Source organism: Anneissia japonica, unplaced genomic scaffold (assembly GCF_011630105.1).
Source record: "Anneissia japonica isolate Jap-2015-1 unplaced genomic scaffold, ASM1163010v1 scaffold315_len769609_cov171, whole genome shotgun sequence".
NCBI lineage: Eukaryota > Metazoa > Echinodermata > Crinoidea > Comatulida > Comatulidae > Anneissia > Anneissia japonica.
In genome coordinates, this window is record NW_022758691.1 from 759,381 (window position 1) to 774,733 (window position 15,353).

Below are 15,353 nucleotides of genomic sequence, written 5' to 3' on the forward strand. Positions count from 1 at the left end.
AATTTGTGTATTAGTTTGAGATATAAGAACATTCTAAAAGCTATATTCTCTAAAAAAAAATAAATAAATAAAATTTGCTTATCAATGAAACTTATAGTTCTGGTGCCAAAGGAGTTCCAGAACCCCCTTTGGAGGGAGAATGGACACTGTTGGGGGGAAAAAATTGTAATATTTAGTATGCATGACTAAAAAAATGATTACAAAAGCCTTTAAAATCCCTAAATTTTCAGAGTTTTCTGGGACCTTGCTCATTGCACCCACTCTGTGTGGTTATGGGCTGCCCCTGGCCCTCCCCACTTATGTTCCTGTCAAGGAAATCACTTTGTCCCACAGCCTCCCACCTTCTGACGTTTTTACTTTTTAACCATTTGTTACATATTTGTCATTATTTTACACCTCATTTTGGCTTTGTAAAAACCTGCGGCATGCCAAATCATATTGAAAAAAACCCCACCCAATCTGTGATGCAGATGTAAGCAATTAAGTGTTCTATGCAAAATAAGTATTTAAAAAAAACACTAGTGGCTGAGGATTTAAACTTGCTTTAATAAGTTGGGTGACTGATGAACAGGTATTTACCTAGATATTCCAAAAGGTGATAGGTTGGAGAGGAGGTAGGAAAGGTGGTCATCACAATGGACTATTAAGCACATACTTAAAGAGAAGACCATCCCAAGGGAGTGAACCAGCCTGGTTTTGAAAAGGAGATCCCAAACAACTTTGATTTCATCATCAATCATTGTAGTTGAACGCCTTTGAAATCCAGGGTCCCAGGTTAGAATCTTGAAAAATTTTTTCCCTCACAACAAACCAGATTAACTCTCAAAATCTCAAAATGAAGATTTTATGCCATTTTTCCTTCCTTTTTTTGAGTAATTAATTAGATCATACATTGGCGGAATTTGGGGAAGGGGGGGGGGGGGAATAGGGAAAAAAATAAACACAGAAAAAGAAAAAATTGATCGCCCAAAACGTCTCAGAAGTTATTTTTGGGCGTCTAAAAAACCCAAATTTCGTGGAGGCATGTCCCCAGACCCCTAGGGTGGTGTTATCTCAATCGGCCCAACTTTAGGACGCCGCTTTCAAACATCTCTGGATCCGCCCTCCATGTTTAAATCATGTACCCGGTCAGTTTTACCCAAAAAAAAGTCAGTGTAACATTCTTATTGGTCAAATTAGGGGGCTTGTTGCTGTGCATGTTTCACATAAATAGCATAATTCTATATTATCAATCATTGAGCTTTTATAGTGTAAATATATGCTAATGTCAAAATACTTAATCTTCTTTAATTATGAATGAACTTCTCCCATGCGTATATGAACTAGATGAACTTTGAAAAGCACCTCATCAACGATAACAATTAATTAACATCAAGTGACAAATCTTATTAGAAACACAAATTGGAGGTCATATAATTCTATCAAATTGTTTGTAAATGTCAATGGTTTTAAGTTGCCTAGACAACAACAGCATTCACTTTCATTCTAAGAAGTGAGAGACACCAATGAGCTGAAAAATTATAAATATTGTATTTAATATATTTTATTTATTGATTATTTTGCAAGTGCTTTAACAAAAATATTATTACTTGAATTGCTATACTTTAAGGAAGGATCTATTAGTATTATTTAAGTAGTTGTTTAGATTTCAACTACAATGTCTGTACAATAATACAAATATTTCCCCGTGCCAATTAAAACACAGGCAAAATAATACTGCAGCCATGCATATAATTAGACTCTAAAATTACCGTAACACTTACAAAATTAAGACATTTTTCTGAGATAAATGTCTGTTTCAGGTACTGTATAAACAGTGCAAAATAAATAATCATTATTAGTTATATTATTAATTATTTTATAATTTTCAACTATAATACTGACAATAAGGTACAAAAAAATATCAACACACATGTTTATATCAATGTCCTACCACTTTATTTGTGTAAGGGACAACCTCATGAATGAACAGAAACTTGATAAACAAAATGCATTCTAAAAATAATATTTTAATAGTATTAACATTTCAGCTTTCAGTATTACAGCCCACGATGTCAGAGTCTTCTCTGCGATTCACAAAGACACAAGTAGTGGCAATGTAGAAAAAGAGTGGTCCTGCATATTGAATATTATGATTCATTTATTATAACCATTGGCATCCATAATTTAATAACGTAACTGTTTCATTGCTTAGTTGTTTCTACAAATACAATAAGGACATAAAAAAAAAATCAAATAAAAAAATTCTTATATTATCAATAGTACAACATAACCATGTTTAAATACTTAGGTGTGAATAATTGTTTTTCTTGTGAGGGAAAGAAACCAACACTTTTTTTTTTCAGAATTTAACTTACAAATCCAAACCTCATATACTGTACACTTAATATTTTTACTATATATATTGTACAATTGTATTGAAGTGATTAAATTCAAATTTGGTTTCGCGCTAAAAACACTCACATACAGACCTGTACAGTAATGTGAAGTTTGCCATTATATGAATCTAGTCAAAATCTTCTTGACAGTATGTATCATTAATTTCGTTTTCAAAATTTGACTAACGACCCGCCACAACTTATCATCACCTGATGACACTTTTAAAGAATTTGCTAATTTTCAATGAGTAATGACTGTGGCCACCGATGGGGGATTGACAACTGAGGTAACCAGGGAAGATAACCATGGAAATGAAGAAAGGAAGGCTGCCACTCTCAAGCTCTCTCCACATTATCAAATTCTATGAGACAAATAAATGTGATATGCCCATATTTGGGTGTAATATGACTTCGTCATGCCCATATATGGGCACATTACACAAATTTGATAGTGTGGACATGAGTGAGACAAAATGGCAATGGCTATTGGCATGGGAAAGGGGAAGTATGTATAATTAAGGCAAGATAAAGAGGTTGATACTTATTGACATGAGAAAATGGATAAATAACTATGACCATGGAAAGAAGGAAGGGTAACTAGAGGCATGGAAAAGGAGATGGCTAACAATAAACACAATAAGTAAAGGGAGCTGATACTATGGCCATGACAGATAACTACTGTACAGTCATGGAAAATAGGATGGCATGAGGAAAGGAATGACAGCTTTGGCAAAGTAAAAAAAGAAAATGCCATAGATAGACATGGCAACAGAAATGATAATCATGAGAATTGTAAAGGAGATGGATAGGAAATCTATGGACATAAGTATGGGAAACTGTGGACATGAGAGAGACTACATTGGGTAAAAGGATATGACAGTTTGAGTTATGGCCATGGAAAGGAAATGCATGTTGTTGCCATGGGAGGATTTCTAATCATATGTAAGTTGAATTGTAAGGGAATGCTGCAACCCCTAGCCAGATACCTCTGATGGGAGAAGAGAGGCAATTTTAATCTGGAACATTGATACTAATGACTGACTTATTGTAACATTTTTTCCTGGAGCAATTTGACAGAATACATTGATTTTTCAAAATGTGCTGGAAATACCACAAAAAAAAACCTTGATTATACATTATAAGACAAAAAAAATTGCAGCAACAACAGAAAACATGTAATTAAACTTGAAGGTCATGGGTTGAAAATGGATTTCATTTCAAGAATCACGAAATATCAGTAACAACAGTAAGAATACACTAATCAATTTCTGAATGTTAACCATTAATATCTAAATGCCAAATTTTATCATGTAAACCTTGGGGCAATCTCCCTATATGCATGGCATAAATTGTTTCAAGATAGAAATGATCAAATATGAATAAATATTGTTTTGAAAATGAAATGTAGACATTTAAAACATGTTTTGTACAAGGTTTATTTATTAAACAATTACTGTACCATGAGCAGCATACACATATTACTAACCATGAATCGAGTATAAAAGCGCTGAGTAGCTGCCTCTTATTCATAATACCTTTGAGCACTAAACAGAAAACTAAATTAGTTTAACCAAGCTCCAGCCTCTGAATGCTTGGCATCCCAAAGAGCTAAAGAGATAAATGAGAAAGTTCCTGCCTGTAATGCAAAAGCATAAATCTGCAAGAGGTACAGATAATTAAGAGCGAGTTTCTTCCTCTTATGCATAACATTATAACTAAAAAGATACCAAAAAAAGTCGAAAAGGATTCCTACCACTTAAGCCTCATTGACACTGAATTCAAATTAAGGCCTACCGTACGAATCAGAAAAATTGAATCAGAATAGGGACGCTGGTGTTAAGCACATCGGGAACACGGCCTAAATTTCAGTTCGGATCCGATGTGAATGTAGCTTTAAGCATAGTAGTACCTTTAAGAGCTATAGAGATACTAATCAATCATAATGCATAGTACCAAAGGACCTGCCTCTTGCTAGAATCCTCAAGAGCTAAAGAGATAGAAGTACTAATAAGAAAAAAAGAGCAGAAATGTGTTCCCCTTCATGAATAGCGCCCTCGAGTTTTGTATTCCTAAAAAGAGTTTCGGTAAGAGTAACTGATTTCCCTACCTCTTATCATCTTCAAGAGCTAGAGAACCTCTCAAAAATAAGTTGAAATGAATTCTTGCCTCTTGCATAGCATACCAACATCAATAACTAAATATATATATTCAAAAATTATCCAATAACTTAATCAAGCAAGATAACTATGTTATCTGATTAAGCAATTTAAAAAAAAGATGTTGTGCCAAGAACACTTGGGGGCAGTCTCTAAGTATTGTTACTAACTGCACTAATTAAAATTTTCAAACCTAATTTTCAAAAAACGAAATAGATTTAACAGGAATGGAAGGAAAACCCATTAAGTCCGAAGACATGTTTCCAGTGAGTTTCTCTGGGGGTGAATTGAGCACTACATTATGAAACAATCCCCTACTCTCTTCCGAAGAGTGTTGGCCTACTGCATTCCTTAACATTTATGTGGTCCATATTGCACATGGGACCAACAGTATAAATTAATCATCCAAAAGACTGCTCAAATGTAACTCATTTTTCACCAGAACACAAGGATAGGAGAAACTGGAATTGAACCAGGACATCTTCAATTGTCTCAATAGTTCAGTGAACATATAACTATCGTCAATTTAGCTAACTGAGCTAAAGCAGCTCTAATACATGGTTTATTATTGAAAGCAGAATTTACTTTAGGCCATCACCTGAAAATAATTCACTTAAAAATTATTTAGCTTACAGTACTTATCTGCAGATGTATAATATACAAAATATACAACTTATAGCATCTTCTGCATCACATTTTCCGTCAGCATAATTATAACCAATAATTTACCTTTAGCTTTCATTATGTTTAACGTCACTACTATACCATCATCAAAATTATGATCATCGTCAATGTACTCACCTCTGTTTTAAAGATCTACTTTTTCTCCTTTTTCCAAGTTGCAATCCTAAATTGTAGCATGATTGGTTAAGTATGAAATCGCATTGGGCATTTATATATCATCAAATTCAATAGATTATCTTCATTTTGTTTGCCAAACCGCTCTAAGTACGGTAATCAAATGTGTCATTTTAAAACGACTCCTTTTGCAACACGTGATGTTACCGATGAACTAGTTTTTGCATGTTAAAGTCTCAAAGCAGGTTCATAGTTATAACCTCCTTACTAGTGGTTTAAATTCATCTTGTCTTTTCTACTATGTATTTAAAATTTGTTGGTCTTTCATCAAATCCTGTTTAAAATACCAAATTTTTTCAAATGAAGACCCCCGAGTGTTTATTGTTGAGAAGGGTTTTTGAAAGGGGCATTAACTCGAGAGAGGTGTTTATTCCAGGGAGGCGTTTATTTTCTTTGGTGTATAATGGATATACTCAAATAAACGGCACTAAATTTTACAAAATGTGGAACTACAACACGTAATTACTGTCAAAAAACTGTTATTCTTGCGTTATAATAACTACTTGTTGATACCAACCAGGTTAGAGAAAATGTAATTCTAAGAGAGTAGAACATAAATAGAATGTGTTGAGAATGACGTTGCTTCCATTACATTTGTTTATAGTCATTTAGGGGGTCATTTATTTGAGGAAAAAATAAATGCCAGGGGGGTTTATTCAAGGGAGGAGTTTATTCCAAATGAGGATCTACAGCAGGTGTTTATTCGAGGGCGTAGTATATTCAAAGTGGGGTGTTATTTGAATAAATACATAAACTATATCAAATTTTTATAACTTACAAAAAATTATATTACTGCTGATAGTATTAGTGGCAGAGGTTGTGGTTGTAGTTGTGGTTGTGGTGTTGGTAGTGATTATGGTACAGTATCAGTGGTATACAGTAGGTGTGATGGTGGTTGGTAGGGATAACAGTGATAATGGCAGTGATAGTAATTGGTGCTGGTGGTAGGAAATGTAGTGGTGGCAAATGCTGATGGTGGTACTAGTAGTGATGGTAGTATTACTGTAACATTGCACTGTATTATACAGCGCTGTCCAAAATGTCTGTTACCTCGAAACAGTTCACATTCATAAACTAATCCTACTGTACTGTACAGTGTATAGCTGACAATTCAACTCTTCACCTTTTCAGCAAATTTTCCAGCCAATTAAATTTGATTGGAACCAGGCAATATTTGTGTTATGTCCAACCAAAGGTTCTTAAATAACCCTGCGATATTTTAAAATTCATAACCTCAATTGCATGTTCAATCCAATTACTTTCTGAAATACAATTGAATTATGATGTTTTTGCTTTAAACAATAAATACAGCATTTTGTGGGGATATTCACCTTCTGACAATATTGTTTTGGCATAATTTATTATTCATGGTTTCAAATACTAATAAAAAGGTAATATTATTAAATATACATTTTGAATGCATTAAAACATATTTTTACTTTTATTTTATTAGAATTACTATAATAATATGCTTATAAACCAAATGAACTTTATTCAATACAAATAAATTGTAACATATATAAACATATACAGTAGAACACTTTAAGTTGTTAATGTTAGAATTATAAAATGTTTATTACTCTTATGAATTTCTTTTTTTTTTTCTCAGATGAGACCGAACACCTTAAATGATGTTGAAATGTATAGAAAGTTGGCCAGCACAAGAAGTAAATCAAAACATATTGTACAACGAATACGCAAGGTAGCCCAGGCGGAAAAATCAGATGATTACTTGGTAAAGACCATTCAAGTATTCCTTTTTGTTTTTATTGTATTGAAAAATTTTCGTATTAGATAATTTGGCCTATGTTAAGCTTCATAGATCAAGCTGCAAAAAAAGTTGAGCTGATTTTAATTCATTTTTTATAAAATTCAAATGGATTTATAGGCACTGATTGAATTTTGTTACAACTACAGTATAAAAATTATAATGTGACCACCTGTTAACAATTATAGAAATATTAATTTAAGTAATGATATTACCTTGATTGTCAAACAGCTGTAGAAGTATTAAATCCTCATTGTATATTATATTAATACAAATAAATGTGTAATGAATAGAATCCAATTCTGATAATGCAAAATACCAGAATTAAAAGTACAAAGCCATCCAAATATTGATCCAACAATAACAATTCGATAATCAAGTTTTAAATGTTTACTTGTATCTTGAAATGTGTAAAATATTCCTTCACTTCCTTCTTGGTAGCCTGCACTTGTTTGACCACAGTTTACTATATGACTGGTATAGCACAAGAAAAGTTTGTGTAGCTGGTTTAATATACAGATGGTCCTAGTTAACATCGCGACATATCTACAATTACATCACAGGGGGTGTTAAAGGACTTTAATGTTGTCGGTCTGGCTTACAGTACTGTAATGTCTAACAGCAAATTTTGCAAGTTAAAATCCATGCATGTGGCCAGCAGTTATGGATTTCAACATTTTCTTCAAAACCCACAGAACAAAGCCAAAATCACGCTCATTAAAATGAAACCAACTTCTGGGTAAATTTCAACCAACTACTGGGCACTGTATACAGTATTTGTCTCCAATAAAATTATTAATAATTTATTTGTGATTCTTTTAAATGTGAAAAACAGCATGACAAAGTGTATAAAAAACAATGATCTACATGGTAGGTACCTTTATTATTCTTAATTTAAAGCCAGGCTCCAGAAAAAGGATAATGTTTGTAACCCTATGTGTCTGTTACATGTTGTAGTTAAGTCAGGTGGTGGTGCACGGCAGTTGCCACAGACGCCTAGGGGCTCAGCCTAATTTTTCATTTCCAATTAGAATGAGGACAAGCAAAGAATTATTATTATTATTATTTTTTTTTTAGATTGGCTCAATGTGCGTTATGAGAACATGTCAGTTGACATGTTCCCTCACTGGAGCTTCTTAGTTTCTTGTTATTACTTCAGTGGCAAGTTGAATAATTTTTAAAAAAATAATAAAATATTAAAAAGACAATTTAAAAGATGTTTTGAATATAATTAAATGACTTATTTGATATATGATATATCATTTAATGAGGATGACCCATGCAACTCACCATTAATGGAGAGTTGATATTAATATTACATCCAAAAAGCTGTACTCATTAATCATATACTTGTCATTTAGCATACTGACATTATTTTACCCTACTGATTACTTTTCAACCTTGTTGCAGTTGGCCAGAATGAATTTAACGACGATGATTCCTTCAGGTTTTTACTTACAATAATTATCCCCAATTTTGCTACAGGACATCTGCGTAATGGGTGATTTTCATCATTCGAGACTGTGCTTAGCATATTTAATATAACGTCCTTACATGAATGAGAATCTGTATATTTACACCAAATAGTAAATTTAAGATTGGGATGTAGTTTTAAGGTCATCATGACCCCATTATTTAACTGCCTACATTCTGTATATATAAATACATTATTTTTAGTAAACTTTGTACAGTATATTTATGTACAGCAGGCCTAGTTATTTTAGTTTTTAAAACATTGTGAAATAACCTTCAAGAAAAACCAAAACATACATTGGTTCTATGTAATGTACCGCTTTCTAACGGTTGTCATGCCGACTACATTTTCCATGTGAACCACATGTTGAGGATCACCCCATGGACTTGGAAACGTTCTTCCTAATGAATCATGTGCTAATATTCACATACCAACATGACAACAAACATGCCGAGTTAAAAAAAAAAGAACACTTTTGTGTTAAACCTTCAATGATAAAAGCATTATGCCGAACATATTTTTAAAATTAGAATATCACTTACTGTAACCTTGGCAAAATAAATAAGGAGACTTTTTTAAAGCTAATTCAGTTAGTGAGCTTACTGTTTTTTTATTTCTTTTCTCTTTGATAATGATGATGATGATTATTAATTATGATTATGATGATGTTATGATGATACTGTTATTATGATGACGATGATGATAATAAAATGATGTTAAGATGATAATGGTGTTACGATGATGTTGATGAGGATGATGATAATTATGATGATGCTATTATGATGATGGTATTATGATGATGATTATAATTAGGACGATGTTCTGATGATGATGATGTTGATGATGATAATTATGATGATGATGATTTATGATGTTGATGATGATGTTATAATGATGATGTCTATGATGATAATAAAGATTGTAATTATGATGTTATGATGATAATGGTATACGTTGATGATGTTATGATGATGACGATATTAATAATAATAGTAACAACAATCTAACCTTCGCTTGAGTATTGATGGCTTTGGTGTCCCCAAGATTGTCCAACGTATGTCTTCTCACTGGGTTCTTGGGCTGTTCCCTCCTGTAATAGTTGGGGTCGCCATAGTCACTTAGATCCTTATTTTTAACGGGACGGGGCTGAGTATAATACTGCGGGTACGACTGGTTGGTGTTGGTATTCAAGGTATCTGAAGCAACAATGATATAATTTATGCAAAAGTGAACAAAACTTTAGAGAAAAAAAATACAAAAAACAAAGCAACAGATAACAAAAAATCTACTACAGTCTACAGATCTTACTACAGGATACAGTAGCATTGAGAAAAAAGATTCCTGAATGAAAATATTGGAGATCAATTATTATATAGCTTACTATAAATGTCATATGTTTAACTTCTCAATAAAGATTAAACTATCCATGTTGTAAATATAGAATTGTAAACATATATAAATTTATATATAAACGTGTAAACTGTCTTCATATAATGGATTTTTTAATCTGCTCTTACCAAACACTAAATTTCAATTATAAGTAGTATTTTCTATGCTGTTTTATAAATGTTTACTAAAAAATTTCCATTAATAAAAATCTGACTACTGCATAAAATATTGTGATAATAAATTATTATAACTTGTTATGTGAAAATGTATTCAATTTTTCTAATTTTCAACAATTTGGTTTTTTTTTTCTGGTTAACTAATATCCCATTTAGACTAGCGACACCCAATCACAAAGTAAAATCGTGTATGAAAGCTCACCAACATTAGGCAATAAGTAATCGATATAGCAATTGTTACCCATTGCGATTGGGTGCTACAATTTTATTACTCCCGACTACCACGGAATTCGCTCGCAATGAATCACAACAAATTCCACATGCACTATTTGTCTCAGGTCAGTCAACATAGGCCTAGCCACCGGAGGCCTAGCCACTGGAGGCCTAGGCCCTAGAATATAAAGTTTGTTTGTTTTGGTCTGAATGCATTTGTTGATTGCGATCAGAAGTAATCAGTTTTGGATTACCACTGATTAAATTGCAACCGATCGCAACAGAGTGTAGCCTGAATAGGGTATTAGCTAACAAAGTAATTATTCATTTAACGTTTTATTGTTGTGTACCATATTACTGCACCGAACTAACCATTTTATTTTTCAATAATCACAAAGGGAGATTGTTCATGCTAGTGATATTATAATATTTGAATATCAACTGGATTTGCTTATAGTCTTGGAGTGCATTTAATAATTTTAGTATGATAATTTTGATAGGCCTATAATACTGTAGACGGAATGAGAGCATTGTCTGGTTGGCAATTGCCCTAGAGTACTCTAAATAACATATTTTAATACCAAATACATATATAATTGCGAAACCTATAAATAAGATGGCTAATTATGCCATGGACTTTTGAATATCTTCAGTCAAACCTACTTATCCAAATCAATACTGTAGAAATTAAAATACATAACGGCAACATACATCCATCCCATGAAATAGCTGTTATTACCGTGACATTTTCTCCTTGCAAAATATCATAACCTTTTTGTTATGGTTTTAATTTTATTAATTTATTCATTACTCAATATTATTAGTGATAAAGAATATTACAGTACTATAATTAATGCAAGTGATTATTATTATTAATTAATCATCTGATAATCATCTAAGTAAAAGTTATATAAAGATATAGTAGTACATACTGTAAGTAAACATCACAAATTCAAAAAACATAGCAAAAACTTTTAAAACAACTACAAAGAAATAATTCACCAGGACAAAAACAACCATGACATGAGCACTCGAACACTGTAAAATGCATTCTTGCTGGAATAATTCATTAAACTACTGTAAAATCTCGAATTGAAGCCCAATGGGCTTAATCTTGAGATGAAGCCCACCTTGAATTAAAGCCCCCTTTTTTAGTTTGCAAAATTAGTCTTGGAAAGAAGCCCATGGGCTTCTTTTCAAGATGGCATAAGCTTCATTTCGAGATAGTACAGTACATACACTATACATGAATTTAAAAAAAGAAAATAAATTGAAAACAAGCTTGGTTTATACAGTAGTTTTAGTCACTTAATGCCAGTTAAATACACTCCATGATACAGATTGATGTTACAGTGGCCTTATTTATTGTTTCATAGTACAAATTCTCAAAATTTAATACAGCATTCATTTCGAAAAGAAGCCCATCCAAAGTTCTCTAAAAAAGGAAGCCCAGGGCATCAATTCAAGGTTTTACAGTATGTTCATATACTGTACATAGACTTGTACATTGTAGACCAACTGTGTGGGTTTATTCATTAGATTATGCTACCTCTCTTTATTTACATCAACATAAAATGTGACAATCAGATTACTGCATCCTCACATGACCGACTTGAGACAATATCGAGGTGAACTACTCAACATCCTACAGCATCCACTGAGCCGTCATTCATGAAGGTCGTTATAGTTTAAATTTTCATATGCCAACGAATATATTCCTCACGATAATTAAATAAGCAACGATCGGCGAGAAAACGAGGCAATACATTAACTGACAGGTTCATACAAAAACACCTAGGCTGACATGACAGATGATCGAGCAAGTAGCAGGGATAGATTTCTATTTAAACCAAAACCCTGGAAACCTTAATTTTAACACCTGGATTTCATGGGTCCACCTGTCCTATACTAAATGCACGTAGATTTTAGATTTAGTGATCGATCAATGGTTAATTTGATGCAGGATTTTGCAGGCTTACTCTGGGTTTGACCTGTCAAATCTGAAGATTTTACCTTGTGTCAGCTATAAATCATATAGTTGGACAAATCCATACACCTAAATGGTCTTCTGGGAACTTCATTGCTATAGATAAATTATATTATTTTGTTGTACCATGATATATGTAACTTGCGATCACATATAACAACAATTTATCAAGCCTGGTCACAATTCTAATTTACTAAATAACATCCCATTTATCAATATAAAATATAAACAAATTAATAATTACTTTATTATATCATGAAATCAAATTTACATGGAATTACTAACAAGGTGCAGCTCTGTATATATCTTAATATAAATAATATAACAAAGGGGTTCTGTAGTTAAATTAGTAATATGTTGTACCATGATATGTAACTCATGATAACAAATGACAACAATTTATCAAGACTGGTCAGAATTCTAATTTACTAAATAACATCCCATTTATCAATATAAAATATAACCACGATAATTACTTTACTATGAAATCTATCAGCAAATAATAATTATAAGCCTATCATCATTATGTAACTCATCTGTACAGTGTGTGCCAGCAACATTTACTCTACAACCATAAACAGAAAAATTTAATTAAAAAAAAAATAATAATAACATTAAAAAATGAAGACAAGCATAATTGTCATTCTGATGCCAAATACTGTAGGTTTAAGGCATATTATTATATGTTGTTATACTCTGGTAAATTGTAGTTGTCAATTAACACACTATAAAACTACTACTGACAAATCAGAGATTAACAAAATGGTTGGACAAAAAGAGGTGGGAAAGGGAGATGGGCAAAAAGGGGTGGGACGAAAGGGAAAGAAAAATGGTATGGCTTTATTTTAGTGTTTCCCTTTCAATTATTTGGAACAATATTTAATGATTCATTAAGTAATGAACATTTTGGACACTTGATCGCCATATAGTTCTTTTTTATTGTGAGACAAATTCTAACACTTTTGGGCCTGAACGAACCAAGGACATTGTAATAATATGGTGAGCATGATAATAATGCTACACAAGGAATTATGGGTATTTTCATCTTAATTACCAATACACTGTTTTCACCGTGAATCTCTTGTGTCGTTCTACACAACACCAACTTGACCTTGAAAATTCTCAACAGTTCAAATATAATCATCAACATTAATGTTGTTTCATTGATCCCAAGTACATGAGCTTATTATGCAAGAGGTCATTATGCAAATGAGTGTCAATTTTAAAATTGCTTTTTTCTAAATATAATATAGAAAAAGGAAATTTGATTCATAATCTCAGGTCTCGCAACAGTGGTGCATGACATGTTTTAACGACCTAAAACCTTAGCAGTCAGTGTCAATTCATAAAAGGATAATAGAGGGCAGTATAACATCAAACTAAAACATGAAGTCATGTGGTAATTTTTTTTCTTGGAACTTTACTGTACTATTGAATCAATGCGGTATCTGAAGCTAGGTCATCAAGAGATTGCTGGTCTCAGGTTCTAATCCTGGATCTATCATATTACTTCACTTATACTAAAATTTGACCTACATCAAGAGGACAAGAATGCACTGGATAAGAATCCACAAGACATCAGAGGGGTCCGCATTGCCATCATGCATTAATTACAGTATTTCCTCCATGCATCATGTAAGCTTTACATTGTAAAATTCAATGTGATGTCCTATTAATACAGTAACTATTATAAATTTATGTTATAGAAATAGGATCTTAAACAGTGGAAATACAATATTTCAAATACTCTATGAACATATTATTAAAGATACAAATGATACAAAATAACAATTAAAATGACTCTAAATCCTCATACTGAAATTGAATGTGAACTATTTTTTTATTCTTTATTTTTTATCCTGACAATGACATACAGTAATATATAATTTAAATTTAATATATTTTTTACATATTACTTCAATATCAAAATTGTAAAAGCAGTAATTTCATAGAACTATATTATAGTAAAAACAAGGGACAAAATACCAAATAAAGAAATAAGTGTAAATATTATCACATTTATAAAATTCTTAATATAAAAAACAAATATGCTTAAACCAATTACAAATAAAAATAATCTATCTAGTTAATTAAGTAATTTTATGAAAATTTAGTATTATAAATTAAACATCATTATTATAACTATGATTATCTTCTATAGTTACAGTAGTTACTCTACAATATCAGCATTTGTTTGGTTCATTCTGGAAAATTAATTTTGCCATATTCCATATTGTTTGAATCATGGAGACAGCAAATCTTTCTCCATGCTTACAGCATACTGAATGGTATCGAATTACACGTGTAAAAGCTACCCAATCTATATTATCGGAAAACATACTGAAATCATCAATATTTACATAATACGGTAAGGATGTACAAATTATAAACCAAAACGAAACAACCTCATCAATATTTATATAAAAAAAAACAAATTCACATACCTGCACGGCACCAATTTGTTCATAATTAACCATGAATATTCATACACCAAGAAAAATTTATAATACAGTAATTTCAATCAGTGCGTAAAGCTATTCATTGTAGAACCCGATATAACAACTTAAAAGCGGCTCCCGAAAGAAATTTACACTAGAAAAGCACATGAAATAATTACTAGCACAATATGCAAATGAGCAGTAACGAGGATAGAACAATCGCAGCTAAATAAGGGGATTTAGGCCAAGAGTGCAGGTTATAGCATAATGAATTCACCGTATGTGCCAGTTAAATATTGACAATCAATGCCTATTTCTTATGCAATCTCACCCTTGATAAATGCATGTAATTGGTGACCACTGCTGTTCACAATTGAGGATGTTAATGACATATAAAAGGTAATGAACCTTAAAGACTGATTATGCATGCATACTCTTGTTAATCTTTTTATTTTCATTTTTAACCACAGGACATTTTTTTTAAATTTCTAATAAATTTAACATAAACCACAAACT

At 31.9% G+C, this 15,353-nt stretch overlaps 1 protein-coding gene across 1 annotated transcript in view; it reads right to left on the minus strand.

Annotated features, from left to right (window-relative positions):
- LOC117125332 (SRC kinase signaling inhibitor 1-like) overlaps positions 1-14,862 on the minus strand; it is a 64,904-nt gene extending 50,042 nt beyond the window's left edge. Inside the window, exons 1-2 of the mRNA XM_033271801.1 lie at positions 14,844-14,862; positions 9,643-9,830 (exon numbers count right to left, since the gene is read on the minus strand). The gene's annotated coding sequence lies outside the window, so the exon portion shown is untranslated. The remainder of the gene's footprint in view (positions 1-9,642; positions 9,831-14,843) is intronic.
- Between the last annotated feature and the right edge of the window lie 491 nt (positions 14,863-15,353).